Consider the following 20,218-nt stretch of genomic DNA (forward strand, 5'->3'; position numbering starts at 1 on the left):
TGGCAATTGAATGGTGTTCAATGCTTCTTCTTCCTTGGGTGCTTCTCCCTCTCTCAACCTTGCTGATGGTCGTGGCTTCATGGTGGAGAAGAAGTGAGAGTTGATTCCAAGCAACTAGGTGGTGTGAAGGTCACAAAAGGAGAGTACCTAGAGGAGTGTTTCTCTCCTTTCTCACCTTTTAAGATCCAATCCGAGAGCCCTAGAAAGTGCTAGCACACTTGTGGGTTCTCCTCTCCATCTTTGAGTGGTAGAAGACCACTCCTTGTTCGTGTGGATACCGCTAGAGGACCGTTCGCTTGACGGTCTCGAGATCCGGCTACCTTTGGACGTTGCGGGATTACGAAGGGCACACATCAAGGGTAAATGTTTTTCCCTCGTAGATCTAAGAGTCGATCGTGTTTTAAACTCGTACTCGTATTTTTTGAAAGTTTTACCTTGCACGAGATCCGTGGCTTGGGCGATTCGGGGTTTTCGCGGCCCGAAAAACCCAACAGTGGTATCAGAGCCACGTGCAAGGCTTGTACGAGTTTGTTTTTATTTTATGAAAAATAAAACCTTCTGTGATTTTCTGTAAAAATTAGTTTTTTATGATTTTATGGGTAATTTTTCCGTAGAAGCGAAGCACAAGTGTCTCGGCACTTGTAGGCTTCGGCTACCGGAAAGATCTTTCAAAACCGGCTTCGTTTCGCCCCAAATACGTTTGGGACAGCGGGCTTGGGTGCCATTAGATCGCAAAGGAGCAACTCACGATTGTTAGATCGTGGGTAGGGGTACTGCCCCTAACCCCGCAAGGGGATTTGCTTCGCGATTCTAAAAACGAACCCGCCGGGAAGATTTTTCCAAAACGGCAATGTCTCGGCCCAAATCGTTTTGGGACAGCGGGTTTAGGCGCTGATGGATCGCAAACGAACCCTCGCGATGGTTAGATCGCGGGTAGGGGCGCTGCCCCTGGGCCCCGCAAGGGGATCCGTTCCGCGATTGCGCCCGAAACCGCTAAACGAGACCGCCGGGAAATTTTACTCGTAAAAATTGTAAAAATTATTTTAAAAATTATAGAAAATTATGAAAATATATAATTTTGAATTATATATTAATTTTGTGATAGTCATGGCCCAAAAACTCAATATGATTGGATTGTGTTGTAATTCATAATACGACCTGCGTGCCGTTATGTGTTTGCGCGTGTTGTATGTTTTTATTTTTCCGCGACCTGCGCGTCGTGCCTTTCTCTTATATTCTTGTTGTAAATTAGATTTAGACTCGAATGTAACTCGAGTTTCAAATTGTAATGTACAAATTGGAGCGGTGGAGGGTCCACACGAGACGGAGTTCCGAGGCGGGCACGAGCAACACAAGGTGGTCAAAGGGAGGAGCAGGGAGGAGCTTGGAGAAGCTGTTGACCCTAGGTTGACCAATCGATCTTCTCATTGGCTTGAGAAGATCGTAGTAGGGCCATGACTAAATCACAAATAAGTTAATTAATTGCTTGTGTATGTGATGCATGTTTAATAAGTAATTAATTAATTAGTGCCTTACGATTAGATTAGATCTAAGTCGTGCACATGATGCACCCTTGCGATTAGATTAGATCTAAGTCGTGCACAAGATGCATCCTTTTCGATTAGATTAGATCTCAATCGAACCAACTCTAAATGCCTAACCGTGCCGTGATACCTATCACTACCTCGATCACATGTATTGTTGAATCTGCCAAAGCAGAGCAATACATATTATCTAGGTAGGGTACGGAGGGACAATCTTGGTCCCGCCTATCAACGCATGGGTGAATACAAGCTCAATTAGATTGAGTATTCCTAGTTACTCGGATGGATCGAGTCAACTATAGGCATTATTCCAACAGTTGGAAAAGATAGATAAAAAATCACATCTATATTAACTCTCGGGCGTATTAACCAAAGCTAACTCGAGTTTTAATATAAATGCGGATATTGATTTTATAAACAAGAGTTGCATAGAGATGTAATTGGTAATCGTTACCTACCGATCATACTAAGCCTTGGGCATATTAGCCAAAGCTAACTCAAGGGTTAGTGTGATGTGGATCTTGTCCCACAAGAATTATAGAATTCAGTGGGAGCATCATTTAATTAAAGGCCTAATTAAATGATTTTAAAGAATATGATATTTATTTCTGCAAATTTTCTGTTGTAGATAACCATGACGTCAAATACGAACATTTTCTGTCTGCGATCTGTCCTTAAGAAGGACAAGCTCAACAAGCAAATTTCGATGCAGGAACACGAGAATAGTTCTCACCCAAGAACAAGCGATGCATTCGAGACATAAGTCCTCCGCCACTCCTTGCCTCAGCGGCACGAGATGCTTACAGAAGCATCAAGAGCGCATTAGATGTGTCTTGTCTAATGCTGCTAACCATGAACTCCGAGCTTGCAACATGAGTTGATGGCGCTACGATATGGTTGAACATCTTTGTCACCTATATCAAGAACAAGCAAGGCACTGGAAGAGGAACTCCAAAGAATACGGAAGATCTTAAGAAGAAGAGAAATAAGATTTCTACTTCAGGTATATATGTTATAGAAGTCAACCTCTCTATTTCTTCATCGTGGGTATTAGATACCGGATGTGCTTCGCACATTTGTACTAATGTACAAGCGCTGAGCAATAGCAGGGCATTGACGAAGGGTGAGATAGACCTACGAGTAGGCAATGGAGCACGAGTTGCTGCTATTGCTGTAGGAACTTATCATCTATCTCTTCCCTCTGGGCTTGTACTAGAATTAGATGATTGTTGTTATGTGCCTGCCTTGACTAAGAACATAATTTCAGTTTCTTGTTTGGACAAGAAAGGATTTTCGTTTACAATAAAGAACAAATGTTGTTCTGTCTATTTAAACGATATGTTCTATTGTAGTGCACCTCTGATGAACGGACTCTATATTCTAGATCTAGAGAGCCCTATCTATAACGTAAATACCAAGAGGTTCAAGTCAAATGACATGAACCAAACATACCTCTGGCACTATCGGTTAGGTCATATAAATGACAAGCGCTTATCCCAGCTCCATAAGGATGGTTTGCTGGACTCATTTGATTTTGAATCATATGAGATATGCGAGTCATGCCTACGAGGCAAGATGACCAAGACTCCCTTTAGTGGGCACAGCGAGAGAGCGACTGATTTGTTAGGACTCATACATAGTGATGTATGTGGCCCTTTCAATGTTGCTGCTAGAGGCGGTTATAGATACTTCATCACATTTACTGATGACTTCAGTAGATATGGTTATGTGTACTTGATGACACATAAGTCTGAATCCTTTGAAAAGTTCAAAGAATTCAAGAATGAAGTACAGAACCAGCTTGGCAAGAGTATTAAGATACTTCGATCAGATCGAAGCCATGAGTTTCGTGACTATTTAGCCGAGTGTGGGATTCTATCCCAACTCACTCCTCCTGGAACACCACAGTGGAATGGTGTATCCGAAAGAAGGAATCGTACCTTATTAGATATGGTACGGTCTATGATGAGTCACAGTGATCTTCCGACATATCTATGGGGATATGCTCTAGACACGGCAGTTTTCATTCTCAACCGAGTTCCATCAAAGGCCGTGATAAAGACACCATATAGGATATGGACTGGGAGAGATGCCCAGGTGTCTTTCATGAGGATTTGGGGTTGTGAGGCTTACGTTCGACGTCAAGTCTCAGACAAATTAGGACCCAAATCCAACAAGTGTTATTTCATCGGATATCCCAAGGAAACTAAGGGATATTACTTCTACATTCCCAGTCAGCACAAGGTAGTTGTGGCAAAGACTGGGGTCTTTCTAGAAAGGGACTTTGTTTCTAGAATTACGCAGGCCGTATTATGAATTACAACACATTGTCCAATCAAATTGGGTCTTTGGGCCATGACTATCACAAAATTAATATATAATTCAAAATTATATATTTTCATAATTTTCTATAATTTTAAAAATAATTTTTACAATTTTTACAAGTAAAATTTCCCGGCGGACCCGTTTAGCGGTTTCGGGCGCAATCGCGGAACGGATCCTTCGCCCCTACCCACGATCTAACCATCGTGAGGGTTCCTTTGCGATCCAACAGCGCCTAAACCCGCTGTCCCAAAACAATTTGGGCCGAGACATTGCCGTTTCGGAAAAATCTTCCCGGCGGGTTCGTTTTTAGCGATTTCGGGTGCAATCGCGGAGCAAATCCCCTTGCGGGGTTAGGGGCAGTACCCCCGATCTAACCATCGTGAGTTGCTCCTGCGATCTAATGGCACCCAAGCTCGCTGTCCCAAATGGATTTGGGGCAAAAGCGAAGCCGTTTGGAAAATCTTCGGTGGCGAAGCCTACAAGTCGAGACACTTGTGCTTCGCTTCTGGAAAAATTACTAATAAAACTATAAAAACATAATTTTACAGAAAATTACAGAAACTTTAGTTTTCAAAAACCAAAATTAAAACTCGTACAAGCCTTGCCGTGGCTCCGATACCCTTTATGTTGGGTTTTTGGCCATGAAAACGCTTTTAGCGTCAGTGAAACGCCAAGCCACGGATCTCGTGCAAGAAAATTTTCGAAAACACAAGGTTTAAAACACGATCTACAGTAGATCTAGGAAGGAAAAACCATTTTACCTTCGATCGTGCCCTCGCAAATCCCGCTCGTCCAGCGAGTGCCGGATCTCGAGAGTGTCAACGTAGACACTCCTCTAATGATATCCACACGAACAAGGAGTGTCTCCCACACTCAAAGGATGGAGAAGAGAGCCCCAAGTGTGCTAGCACTTTCTAGAGCTCTCGAATGGGATTGGAAAGGAAGAAAAGAAGAAGATACAAAAGAAAAACTTATACACTCACTAGTAGTATCCTTCCTTTTGTGACCTTCACTCTTCCTTTGTTCTTGGAATCAACTCAACCATCTTCTCCTCCATGAAACCCACGACCACAGCAAGAGAGGGAGGAAGAAAGACTCAAGGAAGAAGATGATATTAATCACACATAATTGCCACACCATAAAAACCTCCACACACATTAACTCCCCTCATTTAATGTGGGCCGGCCACATTAATTGGTATAAGATGTGTAACCTCCATGAGGTGGCACACCATTATGAGGTGGAAATGATGTGGCAAGGTTAGTCATGCCATGTAGGATGAGTCAACCTTCATGATGTGGCAATACATCAAGTCAAACTTGATGTTTCAACTTCCATTTGGTCAAGTCAAAATTGACCAATTTTCTTCCTTGTTGAGTTAAATCCAACCTTTGATTCAAGTCAATTTTAATTTAATAAATCTCAATTCATTAATATAAATTGACTCAATGAATCAAATCTAAATTAGACTCAATCAACAATTGAATCTAATTGAGTCTAACTCAATAAGTCTAATTTGAATCCAATTGGTTCATCATATGAACCTAATCTCCATCCACTTGTTCTTTGTGTGTGACCCAATAGGTTCTTGTAACGTTGGCAATGTTTCTAAACTCCTTTAGAAACATAAGCAATGAGCGGCATCTAGCAATACATCATTGCTACCCAAGTTACAAGAAATGTCGAGATCCAACATCACCTTGTGACTACTAATTGTGACTCCTCACAATATATGACAAGTGCCCTTCTATCCTAGACATCTAGATTGATCAATGTGAGGCATAGACCGTGTCATCCTCTGACCAATCTAAATCTTGAACTCCAAGTAGACTCACTCAATCAAATGAGCTCAATATCTCATATTGACTCATTTAGGTATGGCCATACACTTCGTGGTCTCACTCTATCAAGAATATCGATGTTGCTCCCGTCATATGGGAGGGATAGATCCCATCTACATCACTCACATCCCTCTGCATAATTCGTTACATACCCAGTAGTCGCCGTTATAGTCCACCGATTCTGGTGGCTTGTTTGAAACAAAGTACATAACTCCTTATGTAGGGATCCATGGTGACTTCAGGTCTAAGGACTAATAGTCATACTAATAGCCACATGAGAAAGTATATGACACTCATATAACGATCCATGATACTTTCTCATGGCGGGTCATTCAGTATACATTCTCTAATGCATACCCATGTGTCAGCTTGATATCTCTATATCCATGACTTGTGAGATCAAGTCATCGAGCTGACCTACATGCTAGTCTTATTGTATTAACATTGTCCCTGAATGTTAATACTCGACTAGGAATGATTTAGAGTAGTGTTCCCTATATCATCTCACTATCGATTCAACTAATCGATTGATATAGATATGAACGTTCTACTCAAGGACGTTATTATACTTATTTTATCTGACACTAATACAAATAAGCATAATAACCAAAAACCAATGCCTTTATTAATATACAAGAATATGATATACATGAGTCCATACAATCATCAAATGATTGGCTCTAGGGCTCTAACTAACAATCTCCCACTAGCACTAGTGCCAATCAGTATAGCCTCTAAGTCCTAATGACCTAGTGTGACCATCATGCTTCCTCTGCCAGCCTTGGTCAAGGGATCTGCGATGTTAGCCTCTATAGATACTCTGCAAATCTACATCTCCTCTATCGATAATCTCTCGAATGAGATGGAAGCGTTGTAGAACTGCTGTGAACTGACAGCACTACCATTCATGCAAAACACGAACCTCATTGCGATTTTTAATCATCACGGTCGGTCTGGAAGCTAGCATCACTGTAACTCTTTACTGCTAGCTCATCATCGCCTCCATATATCAAGAAATATTCTTTAGTCCTTCTTAAGTACTTAAGAATATTCTTGACCGCTATCGATGACTTTCACCTGGATCGGTGGTATCTGCTCGTCATGCTTAAAGCATACGAGACATCAGGTCAAGTACATAGCATGGCGTATATGATCGATCCTGGCTGAGGCATAAGGGATCTGATCCATGCGGTCTCTCTCCTCTCTTGAAGAGGGACCTTGAGTCTTGAAGACTCACGCCATGTGACATCCGAAATCCTTCTTGGAGTTCGCATATGAAGCAAGGAGTGCCTTGTCATGTATGTACTATCGACTTAGCAAGCAATCTCTTAGATCTATCTCTATAGATCTGTATTCCTAGAATACGGGATGCCTCACCTAAGTCCTTCATTGAGAAACAACTCCCTAGGTCTTGAGAGATGAAGCATAGGGATGTCCTTCCCAATGAGTAGTATGTCATCCACATACAATATGAGGAAGACAACTATGTTTTCTACAACCTTCTTGTAGACACAAGGCTCATCTTCGTTCTTGATGAAACCAAACTGTTTGATCGCATCATCGAATCGAAGATTCCTCGAGAATGGCCTCTAGCCATTTCTCGAATCTGGTCTCATCCCGATGGGTGGTAGGCTCATCCTCTATGAAACGACATCATCATGCTGAGGACAAGAGCAGAGTATCTCGGTGACGGCCCACCCTATCGGACTGCGAAGAGAATGTCTACGCATTGGGTTGTTCCTCAACTCCTTGTGGAACATCATCCACAACACTTTGTGGTTCCAGTTCAATTTCCATCGAGGCATTAGTGCTATTGTTCGCATCTTGAACTTCTTCAAGATCGACGCCTCCCACTAGTCTTTCTAGAAACAAAGTCCCTTTCTAGAAAGACCCGATCTTTGCCACCTTGTCTTGTTGGGAATGTAAATAATATCCTTAGTTTCCTTGGGATGGCGGGTGAAATAACACTTGTCGATTTGGGTCCTAATTTATGCGAGACTTGGCGTCGTCGTAAGCCTCCACCCCAAATCCTCATGAAACACACTGGGCATCTCTCCCCATATCCTATAAGGCGTCTTTATCACGGCCTTGGATGGAACTCGGTTGAGAATGAAGGCTGCCGTGTCTAGAGCATATCCCCATAGATATGCGGAAGATATATGTGACTCATCATAGATCGTACCATATCTAATAAGGTACGATTCCTCCTTTCGGATACACCATTTCCTTTGTAGTGTTCCGGGAGGAGTGAGTTGAGATAAAATCCCACACTCGGCTAAGTAGTCACGAAACTCATGGCTAAGGTATTCTCCACCTCGATCGGATCGAAGTATCTTAATACTCTTGCCAAGCTGGTTCTGTACTTCATTCTTGAATTCTTTGAACTTTTCAAAGGATTCAGATTATCAGGTACACATAACCGTATCTACTGAAGTCATCATTAAATGTGATGAAGTATCTATAACCGCCTCTAGCGCGACATTGAAAGGGCATACATCACTATGTATGAGTCCTAACAAATCGCGATCGCTCTCTCGCACAATGCCCACTAAAGGTCTTGGTCATCTTATCTCGTAGGCATGACTCGAAATCTCATATGATTCAAAATCAAATGAGTCCAGCAAACCATCCTTATGGAGTGGGATAGCGCTTGTCATTTATATGACCTAGCGGCAGTGTAAGGTATGTTTGGTTCAAGTCATTCGACTTGATCCTCTTGGTATTTATGTTATAGGCAAGGGCTCTCTAGGTCTAGAATGTAGAGTCCGTTTATCGAGGTGCACTACAATAGAACATTTCGTTTAAATAGATGGAACAACTTTTGTTCTTTATTATAAGCGAAAACTTTCTTGTCCAAACAAGCGGAAATTATGTTCTTAGTCAAAGCGGACATAACAACGATCATCTAATTCTAGTACAAGCCGGAGGGAAGAGAGATAGATGATAAGTTCCTACAGATAGCAGCAACTCGTGCTCCATTGCCTACTCGTGGGTCTATCTCACCCGTCGAATGCCTGCTATTCCTCGGTAACTATACATTAGTACAAATGTCGAAGCACATCCATCGGTATCTAATACCCATGAAGAAATAGAGGTTGATTTCTATAACATGTACGAAGTAGAAATCTTATTTCTCTTCTTCTTAAGATCTTCGGTATTCTTTGGGTTCCTCTTCCGGTGCCTTGCTTGTCCTTGATATAGGTGACAAAGATGTTCAACCATATCGTAAGCGCTCATAAACTCATGTTGCTTCAAGCTCAAAGTTCATGGTTGCGAGCATAAGACAAGATACATCTAATGCGTCATCTCGATGCTTCTTGTAAGCATCTCGGTCTGCTCGCGTGGCAGTGGCAGGAGGGGCCTCCGGAATGGGCTGCTCCAGAACGTACAGTTTACGTTCTTGGGTGAGAACTATTCTCAGATTCCTGTACCAGTCCAGGAAATTTGCTCCGTTGAGCTTGTCCTTCTTAAGGACAGAACGCAGGGAGAAAGAGTTCGTATTCGACGTCATGGTTATCTACAACAGAAAATTTGCAGAAATAAATATCATATTCTTTTAAAATCATTTAATTAGGCCTTTAATTAAATGATGCTCCCACTGAATTCTATAATTCTTGTGGGACAAGATCCACATCATACTAACCCTTGAGTTAGCTTTGGCTAATATGCCCAAGGCTTAGTATGATCGGTAGGTAACGATTACCAATTACATCTCTATGCAACTCTTGTTTATAAAATCAATATCCGCATTTATATTAAAACTCGAGTTAGCTTTGGCTAATACGCCCGAGAGTTAATATAGATGTGATTTTGATCTATCTTTTCCAACCGTTGGAATAATGCCTATAGTTGACTCGATCCAACCGAGTAACTAGGAATACTCAATCTAATTGAGTTTATATTCACCCATGCGTTGATAGGCGGGACCAAGATTGTCCCTCCGTACCCTACCAAGATAATATGTATTGCTCTGCTTTGGCGATTCAATACATCGAGATAGTGATAGGTATCACGGCACGGTTAGGCATTTTAGAGTTGGTTCGATCTAGATCTAATCTAATCGAGAAGGATGCATCTTGTGCATGACTTAGATCTAATCTAATCGCAAGGGTGCATCATGTGCACGACTTAGATCTAATCTAATCGTCAAGGCACTAATTAATTAATTAATTATTAAACATGCATCAAATACATAACAATTAATTAATTAATCTATTTGTGATTTAGTCATGGCCCTACTACGATCTTCTCAAGCCAATGAGAAGATCGATTGGTCAACCTAGGGTCAACAGCTTCTCCAAGCTCCTCCCTTTGACCATCTTGTGGTCTCGTGTGAACCCTCCACCGCTCCAATTTATTACAATTTGAAACTCGAGTTACATTCGAGTCTAAATCTAATTTAAAACAAGAATAAAAGACGAGGCACGACGCGCAGGTCGCGAATAATAAAATAAATATTACAAGCACGCACATCACATAACGGCACGCAGGCCGTATTATGAATTACAACACATTGTCCAATCAAATTGGGTCTTTGGGCCATGACTATCACAAAATTAATATATAATTCAAAATTATATATTTTCATAATTTTCTATAATTTTAAAAATAATTTTTACAATTTTTACAAGTAAAATTTCCGGCGGACCCGTTTAGCGGTTTCGGTAGCAATCGTGAACGGATCCTTACCGGGGCCAGGGCTCCTCCCTACGATCTAACCATCGTGAGGGTTCCTTTGCGATCCAACAGCGCCTAAACCCGCTGTCCCAAAACAATTTGGGCGAGACATTGCCGTTTGGAAAAATCTTCCGTGGGTTCGTTTTAGCGATTTGGGTGCAATCGGAGCAAATCCGCGGGGTTAGGGCAGTACCCACCCACGATCTAACCATTGTGAGTTGCTCCTTTGCGATCTAATGGCACCCAAGCTCGCTGTCCCAAATGGATTTGGGGCAAAACGAAGCCGTTTTGGAAAAATCTTTCCGGTAGCCGAAGCCTACAAGTGCCGAGACACTTGTGCTTCGCTTCTACGGAAAAATTACTAATAAAAACTATAAAAACATAATTTTACAGAAAATTACAGAAACTTTAGTTTTCAAAAAACCAAAAATTAAAACTCGTACAAGCCTTGCACGTGGCTCTGATACCACTGTTGGGTTTTTCGGGCCGCGAAAACCGCTTTTCGCGTCGCGGAAACCCCGAATCGCCCAAGCCACGGATCTCGTGCAAGGAAAAATTTTCGAAAACACATGTACGAGTTTAAAAACACGATCTACAGTAGATCTAGGAAGGGAAAAACCATTTTACCTTCGATGCGTGCCCTCGTCCAACGGTACGCCGGATCTCGAGAGTGTCAACGTAGACACTCCTCTAATGATATCCACACGAACAAGGAGTGTCTCCCACACTCAAAGGATGGAGAAGAGAGCCCCAAGTGTGCTAGCACTTTCTAGAGCTCTCGAATGGGATTGGAAAGGAAGAAAAGAAGAAGATACAAAAGAAAACTTATACACTCACTAGTAGTATCCTTCCTTTTGTGACCTTCACTCTTCCTTTGTTCTTGGAATCAACTCAACCATCTTCTCCTCCATGAAACCCACGACCACAGCAAGAGAGGGAGGAAGAAAGACTCAAGGAAGAAGATGACATTCATCACACATAATTGCCACACAATAAAAACCTCCACACACATTAACTCCCCTCATTTAATGTGGGCCGGCCACATTAATTGGTATAAGATGTGTAACCTCCATGAGGTGGCACACCATTATGAGGTGGAAATGATGTGGCAAGGTTAGTCATGCCATGTAGGATGAGTCAACCTTCATGATGTGGCAATACATCAAGTCAAACTTGATGTTTCAACTTCCATTTGGTCAAGTCAAAATTGACCAATTTTCTTCCTTGTTGAGTTAAATCCAACCTTTGATTCAAGTCAATTTTAATTTAATAAATCTCAATTCATTAATATAAATTGACTCAATGAATCAAATCTAAATTAGACTCATTCAACAATTGAATCTAATTGAGTCTAACTCAATAAGTCTAATTTGAATCCAATTGGTTCATCATATGAACCCAATCCAATTGGTTCATCATATGAACCTAATCTCCATCCACTTGTTCTTTGTGTGTGACCCAATAGGTTCTTGTAACGTTGGCAATGTTTCTAAACTCCTTTAGAAACATAAGCAATGAGCGGCATCTAGCAACACATCATTACTACCCAAGTTACAAAAATGTTGAGATCCAACATCACCTTGTGACTACTAATTGTGACTCCTCACAATATATGACATTGTCCTTCTATCTTAGACATCTAGATTGATCAACATGAGGCATAGACCGTGTCATCCTCTAATCAATCTAAATCTTGAACTCCAAGTAGACCCACTCAATCAAATGAGCTCAATATCTCATATTGACTCATTTGGGCATGACCATGCACTTCGTGGTCTCACTCTATCAAGAATATCGATGTCACTCCCGTCACATAGGAGGGATAAATCCCATCTACATCACTCACATCCCTCCGCATAATTTGTTACATACCCAGTAATCGCCTTTATAGTCCACCCAGTTACGGGTGACGTTTGACGAAACCAAAGTACATAACTCCTTATGTAGGGATCCATGGTGACTTCAGGTCTAAGGACTAATAGTCATACTAATAGCCACATGAGAAAGTATATGACACTCATATAACGATCCATGATACTTTCTCATGGCGGGTCATTCAGTATACATTCTCTAATGCATACCCATGTGTCAGCTTGATATCTCTATATCCATGACTTGTGAGATCAAGTCATCGAGCTGACCTACATGCTAGTCTTATTGTATTAACATTGTCCCTGAATGTTAATACTCGACTAGGAATGATTTAGAGTAGTGTTCCCTATATCATCTCACTATCGATTCAACTAATCGATTGATATAGATATGAACGTTCTACTCAAGGACGTTATTATACTTATTTTATCTGACACTAATACAAATAAGCATAATAACCAAAAACCAATGCCTTTATTAATATACAAGAATATGATATACATGAGTCCATACAATCATCAAATGATTGGCTCTAGGGCTCTAACTAACAGAAACCTTTTTCTCCAGTAGCGATGTTTAAGTCCATTCGGATCATGCTTGCTATTGCAGCCTACCATGACTATGAGATATGGCAGATGGATGTCAAAACCGTGTTTCTGAATGGAAACCTACTCGAGGATGTGTACATGACACAACCTGAGGGTTTTGTAGATCCACAGCATACTAGTAGAATATGCAAGCTGCATATGTCCATTTATGGACTAAAGCAAGCTTCTCGGAGCTGGAATCTTCGTTTCGATGATGCAATCAAACAGTTTGATTTCATCAAGAACGAAGATGAGCCTTGTGTCTACAAGAAGGTTGTAGGAGACATAGTTGTCTTCCTCATATTGTATGTGGATGACATACTACTCATTGGGAAGGACATCCCTATGCTTCAGTCTGTCAAGACCTGGCTAGGGAGTTGCTTCTCAATGAAGGACTTAGGTGAGGCATCCCGCATTCTAGGGATTCAGATCTATAGAGATAGATCTAAGAGATTTCTTGGCCTAAGTCAGAGTACATACATTGATAAGGTACTCCTTCGGTTTGCCATGTAGAACTCCAAGAAGGGATTTCTACCGATGTCACATGGCGTGAGTCTTTCGAAGACTCAAAGTCCCTCTTCTAGAGAGGAGAGAGACCGCATGGATCAGATCCCTTATGCCTCAGCCATAGGATCGATCATGTACGCCATGTTATGTACTCGACCTGATGTCTCGTATGCTTTGAGCATGACGAGTAGATACAAGTCTGATCCAGGTGAAAGTCACTGGATAGCGGTCAAGAATATTCTTAAGTACTTAAGAAGGACTAAAGAATATTTCTTGATATATGGAGGCAATGATGAGCTAGCGTAAAGGGTTACAGTGATGCCAGCTTCCAGACCGATCAGGATAATTAAAGATCACAGTCGAGGTTCGTGTTTTGCTTGAATGGTAGTGCTATGAGCTGGCAGAGTTCACAGCAGTTCTACAGCGTTTTCATCTCATTCGAGAGATTATCGATAGAGGAGATGTGGAGATTTGCAGAGTACCTACAGAGGCTAACATCGCAGATCCCTTGACCAAGGCTTTGGCACAGAGAAAGCATGATGGTCACACTAGGTCATTAGGCCTTAGAGCCTATACTGATTGGCACTAGTGCTAGTGGGAGATTGTTAGTTAGCCTAGAGCCAATCATTTGATGATTGTAAGGACTCATGTATATCATATTTTGTATATTAATAAAGGCATTGGTTTTGGTTATTATGCTTATTTGTATTAGTGTCGGATAAAATAAGTATAGTAACGTCCTTGAGTTAGAACGTTCATACCTATATCAATCGATTAGTTGAATCGATAGTGAGAATGATATAGGAACTACTCTAAATCATTTCTGTCAGGTATTAACATTCGGGGACATGTGTGTCAATAAGACAGCATGTGGGGCTCGATGACTGATCTCAAGTCGATGGATATAGAGATATGTCGACAGTGGTGTATGCGTAGAAGTATATCTGAATGACCCGCCATGAGAAAGTATGTCATGGATCGTATATGAGTGTCATATACTTTCTGTGGCTATGTGTGACTAGTCATGCTGAGACAGTCACCATGGATCCGATTGGTTATGTGAATCGTCACCGTGTTGGGTATAAAGGCATTGTATATAACATATTATGCGGAGAGATGATGATGATAGATGGGATCTATCCTCCTCATATGACGGGGTCGATATTCTTGACGGTGAGGAGACCACAAGTGATGGTAGTAGCCAATAGCTATATATAGTTGAGTGAGAGTCTTGAGTTCAAGATTTAGATGTCGCAGAATGACACGGTCTATGCCTCACATTGATCAATCTAGATGTCTGGGATAGGACACTTGTCACATGTTGTGAGTCACTGTAGTCACAAGGTGATGTTGGATCTCAACATTTCTTGTAACTTGGTAGCAATGATGCATTGCTTATGTTTCTAAAGGAGTTTAGAAACATTACCAACGTTACAAGAACCTATTGGGTCACACACAAAGAACATGTGCATGGAGATTAGGTTCATATGATGAACCAATAGGATTAGTTTCATATGATGAATCTAAGATTGGATTCAAATTAAACTTATTGAGTTAGACTCAATTAGATTCAATTGTTGAATGAGTCTAATTTAAATTTTGATTCATGAGTCAATTTATATTAATGAATTGAGATTCATTAAATTAAAATTGACTTGAATCAAAGCTTGGATTTAACTCAACAAGGAAGAGCATTGGTCAAGTTTGACTTGACCAAATAGAGGTTGACACATCAAGTTTTGACTTGATGAATTGCCACATCATGAGGATGACTCATCCTACATGGCATGCCACATCATCCCCTTATATAATGGTGTCCCACCTCATGGAGGTTACATACCATTAATCCTCTTAATGTGGCCGGCCACATTAATGTGGGGGTTACACATGTGGTGGCCGGCCACACTAAGTTAGGAAAGGGTTTCATTTGGTGGCAATTGAATGGTGTTCAATGCTTCTTCTTCCTTGGGTGCTTCTCCCTCTCTCAACCTTGCTGATGGTCGTGGCTTCATGGTGGAGAAGAAGTGAGAGTTGATTCCAAGCAACTAGGTGGTGTGAAGGTCACAAAAGGAGAGTACCTAGAGGAGTGTGTGAGTTCCTTTTCCCTTCTCTCCTTTCTCACCTTTTAAGATCCAATCCGAGAGCCCTAGAAAGTGCTAGCACACTTGTGGGTTCTCCTCTCCATCTTTGAGTGGTAGAAGACCACTCCTTGTTCGTGTGGATACCGCTAGAGGACCGTTCGCTTGACGGTTTCGAGATCCGGCTACTTTTTGGACGTTGCGGGATTACGAAGGGCACGCATCAAGGGTAAATGTTAGTGCGAGCATTACTATGCATTTATGACGTATGACACACCTATTTACGAGGCACTAGTATGGCGGTGGGAAGCACGGGTGGTGCGATTGTAAGGTAATAGGTTGCTAAACACGCAAACGCACAGCGGAAAAACCTATTACCCCAGAAGATCCATGCGAAGGGAAACAAAACTTTATACTAAGTTAGATCTAAAACATGATGAAGTATACCTTTGGTGCGTGCTCACGGACTCCCGACAGCTCGGATCATAGCACAGGAACAAGTGTTCGTTTATCTCACAAACTCACAAAAGGAGAAAGGTTGTGCTATCAACCTTGAAGGTAGATTTCAGCCAAGGAGAAGAAGAGCAAGAAGAAAGAAGATTAAGTCCAAAAATGAAGAGAAAAAAGCTTAAGTATTTTCATCCAATGAAACACTTAATTAGCATTAATGGCCTTAATGAGCATTTACACTCCATTAAGGACCAAACTTGTAACTCTTCATTTTGAATGAGTCTAACTCCTCATTTCAATTTCGAAAATTGAATGGGATAAATAATCATTGAATTTCGAAATTCAATGATTATTTCCATTAATCTTCACTTGAGTCTATCTCAAGTCTCCTCACTTGAGTCTAACTCAAGTCTAATTCACTCGAGTCTAACTCAAGTCTAATTCAATCGAGTTTTACTCAATTGATCTTATGCAATTCAAATTCAATGAATCACTATTTCATTAATTCGAATTGACTCCTTGAGTCTAGTTTGAATTGGACTTAATCCAACAATTAGATCTACTTGAGTCCAACTTAATAAGTCCAATTCGGATTAGACCTAATCCAATGATTCATCATATGAACCCATCTCCAAATCTACTTGTTCTTTGTATGTGACCCAATAGGTTCTCGTAACGTTGGCAATGCACCCAAATCAACATTTAGATACATAAGCAATGAGTGGCATCTAGGAAGGCATCATTGCTACCCAAGTGACGAGAAGGTCAAGATCCTACCTAACCTGTCCGTGGCTATTATCTTGTATGACTTTGTCCCTCTATCCTTGATATCTAGGTTGATCAATGAGGTATAGATCATGTCATCCTCTTATTAACCTTTGTGTTTCTTGATCTCTAAGTAGACACACTTAATTAAATAATATCAATATCTCATATTAACTCATTTGCGCATAGCCATGCTTTCTTGTGTCCTACTAATCAAGGGGCCCACAGATATTACTTCCGTCATATGGAAGGGATAGATTCCATCTACATCACTCACATCCCTCCGCATAAATCATTGCATACCCAGTGATCGATTTTATTGTCCACCTTGTTACAGGTGACATTTGCCGATACCAAAGTACATAACTCCTTATGTAGGGAACCGTTGTGACTTCAGGTCTAAGGACTATTCATACCAATAGTCACATGAGAATGTTTATGACACTCATATAACGATCCACAAAACATTCTCATTGTGGGTCATTCAGTATATATTCTCTAATATATACTCATGTGTCAACCTGATATCTTATATCCATGATTTGTGAGATTAAGTCATCTGTTGACCTACATGCTAGTCTCAACGTATTAATATTGTCCTTGTATATTAATGCTTGACTAGGAATAGTTAAGAGTAGTGTTCTAAATATATCTACATATCTCACTATCAATTCAACTAATTGATATATTGTAGATAAGAACCTACTACCCAATGACATTATTATATTTATTCAATTGGCACTGAACTGAAATAAATATAATAATCAACTTTGCCTTTTATTTATAATAAAATATGATACAATAATGTGCCCATAACAATCATCTCATAATTGACACTAGGGCTAATACTAACACCGCCTGCCTAAGATTATGTGCCCTCGATGATTTATTTCCAAAGCGCTTAGTGGAAAATGCCTAATCAAAGATGCTTGGGAAAGAGTGTCCGCTGTGACAAAGTAAGAGTCTGAATAAGAAGGCAAAATCAGGTCAGGGCAAGGTAATGCTTACCTAGAGAATGTGGTAGCTCTGAAGGGGCGAATCTTAGCCTAAATAGATACAACACATCTTTCGTCAGTAGTAGGTGTAGATCGAAATGCCAACCATCTAGGTGTGCTAAAGCCTCCATAAAAGTAGGGTATGAGCGATAGTCTCCCAAATAAGGTGCCAAATGAAGGGATAATCACCACTCAGTAGGCCACTCCATGATAGAGGGAAAGAGAAGGAAAAAATACTTATCTTTCCACTATGGCTCTGAAGATGGAAGGGGAGAAAAAAGGGTAGTCTGGGTGCGAGCTTGGAAGTGAAAAAGACCCTCACTATGGTGTCGAGGGGTAAAGAGGCAGTGAAATAGGCAAGGGTTCCAGCTGATGTCACACAATTCGCAAAGGAGAACGAACCCGTACAAAATTCGCATGGAATTAGGAGTAAATTGACAAAGGGGAATACGGAAGTAGCGACTCGCGGGGGAGAAGAAGGGGTGGATAGGGAAATGAAGGCTGACCACTATCTGTTCTTTGAAAATAGTCACATAACCCTGAGGAGGGTGGAAGAGTCGATGAACCTCAGAGGGTATGATGATATGCATGGTCGTGGATGCTTTGAACATGAAGCGAAAATCATCCAGATCTACACGGATGAAGGTCGAGACTCCGAGAGTGTACTTAGGCACTGGGAATCCATGAAGAAGTTACAAAAGGAAGGCAAGGAGGCAATGACATGGAAATAGGAGAAAAAGGAAAACGACTTTAGCTATTAGTAGGGAGTCTAAAAGAGAAGTTGAGTAGACTATTTATAGTTGTCAAGGGGGACACCTAGAAGAACTCCTCGACATCAGTGCCAATTATGCGATCCAGAGACGAGGTATGTTGCATCACCCATAAGTGCAGAAGGGACATTGGCTGTTAGATCATCTTAGAGTATCATGGAGGGGTGGTCTTGTCAAAAAAAGCTGGATCAAGGGACACGTGGTACAAAAGGAGTGGACGTCTTTATGACCTCGGAAACAAATGATACTATAGTAATCCTTGCTTGGTCAGGTGGGATGACTCTGAAATCACTACGACTCGCAACCAGGTGGATAGTTGGTATCGATAAGGGGTGACCCGCTTGGGAAAATGAAGTGACTAGTAATAACTAGCGATAACGCCTGACCAGGGAGAGCCAACCCTTCTTTGAACGAGGTCTGGCCGGGCGATAAGCCGACTGGGCATACACGAAGGCGTCGAGCACTTAACCTAGCACTTAGCCGTATAAGGGGAAATGTCAGAGGGTCCTGTGCGAACCCAACAGACACTTAGGCACCACAATGCATGATAATAGCATGTTCACTTACACAACATCTTAAACCTCAAGTTCATTTAAACAACACTTTTAATAAATGTCAAGTTCAAAATTCAAAGGGAGGCTTAGAACCTTACATCATTATTCAAAATCAAAGAGGGCAGTTACAAGATAGCACAGACTATTAAAAAACAGGGAAGGCTTCTTCAGGGAGCTTGTTGAGGAGACGGGTCCGGTCCAGGAAGTCTTCAAGAGGAGTCGACCGGAGCAAACCTTTCTCTTGCAGTTGCACCAAAGCCCCTTCACCACCATAACACAACATCTGGTCGATGAGGTGGCCTACCTTAGCCCCAAAATCCTGGGAAGTTAAGTAGGAGGCCTTGTGCACTGCAAGGCGAGAGTCCTCCCCCGCCTGATAGTCCTTCAGCTCTTCTCGGGCTTTGTGTGAGTCATCCCTTGCCTTATCCAACTCCTGGCAAGCAGCCGCTATCTCTGCCTTTGCTGCCGAGAGCTCCGCTTGCCCAGACTTGAGAGTTGTCTGAGCAGCATCCGATTGCTTGTGAAGATTGGCCTCCCGATCAGTACTGGTAGACAGATCTATCGTTTTAGCCGCCAAGTCTGTCTATAGGGAGGCATGTGCCTTTTGGAGGTTCCACAGTTGGGAGGATAGATTGGTAACCTCTGTAACCCTCGCCTCTAAGTCTGCCAGGATCTGAGCGTGTCTTAGACCCTCAGACTTAAGCTTAGACGCACTGGTCTTCAAGGCGGCCACCAGGGACTTCACTTTCTCAAACTCTGCATGTGCCAAGTCCTGGACGATTCAAGTCTGGTCTTCCACCATTCGCAAGTGGGATTGAATCAGGCACTCGGGGGTCGTCAGATCAAAGGCATGACTTGCGCTCACAGGAGGCACACATTCCTGAATTCGAGCCCTCAAGAACTCATTCTCCCGATGCAGACCGACCATGTACTGGGAAAAGCTCTGGCCCATGACACAGGTCTATAAAGAGTGAAAGATTAGCGATGTCTAAAGGACATGGAAAGGAAGCAGATAAGACTTATCGACACTATTCGTTGGGAGAACTGGTCGACCAAGTCCAGTTGAGGATATTCCAAAATCTGGTCAGCGGTGATCTTCCACGAATCAGCTAGGGCACCATGAAGTTGCACTTGGCCGTAGTTGGGAGAAGTGATGGAAGAGGGGATTAGACCTACCACTTGAAGGGACGGCAGTTGAAACGAAGAGATGAAAGCATACCGTCCCTTAGATTACTCCTTAGGGCGAGAAGGGA

The sequence above is a fragment of the Zingiber officinale genome, chromosome 1A (assembly GCF_018446385.1).
Source record: "Zingiber officinale cultivar Zhangliang chromosome 1A, Zo_v1.1, whole genome shotgun sequence".
NCBI lineage: Eukaryota > Viridiplantae > Streptophyta > Magnoliopsida > Zingiberales > Zingiberaceae > Zingiber > Zingiber officinale.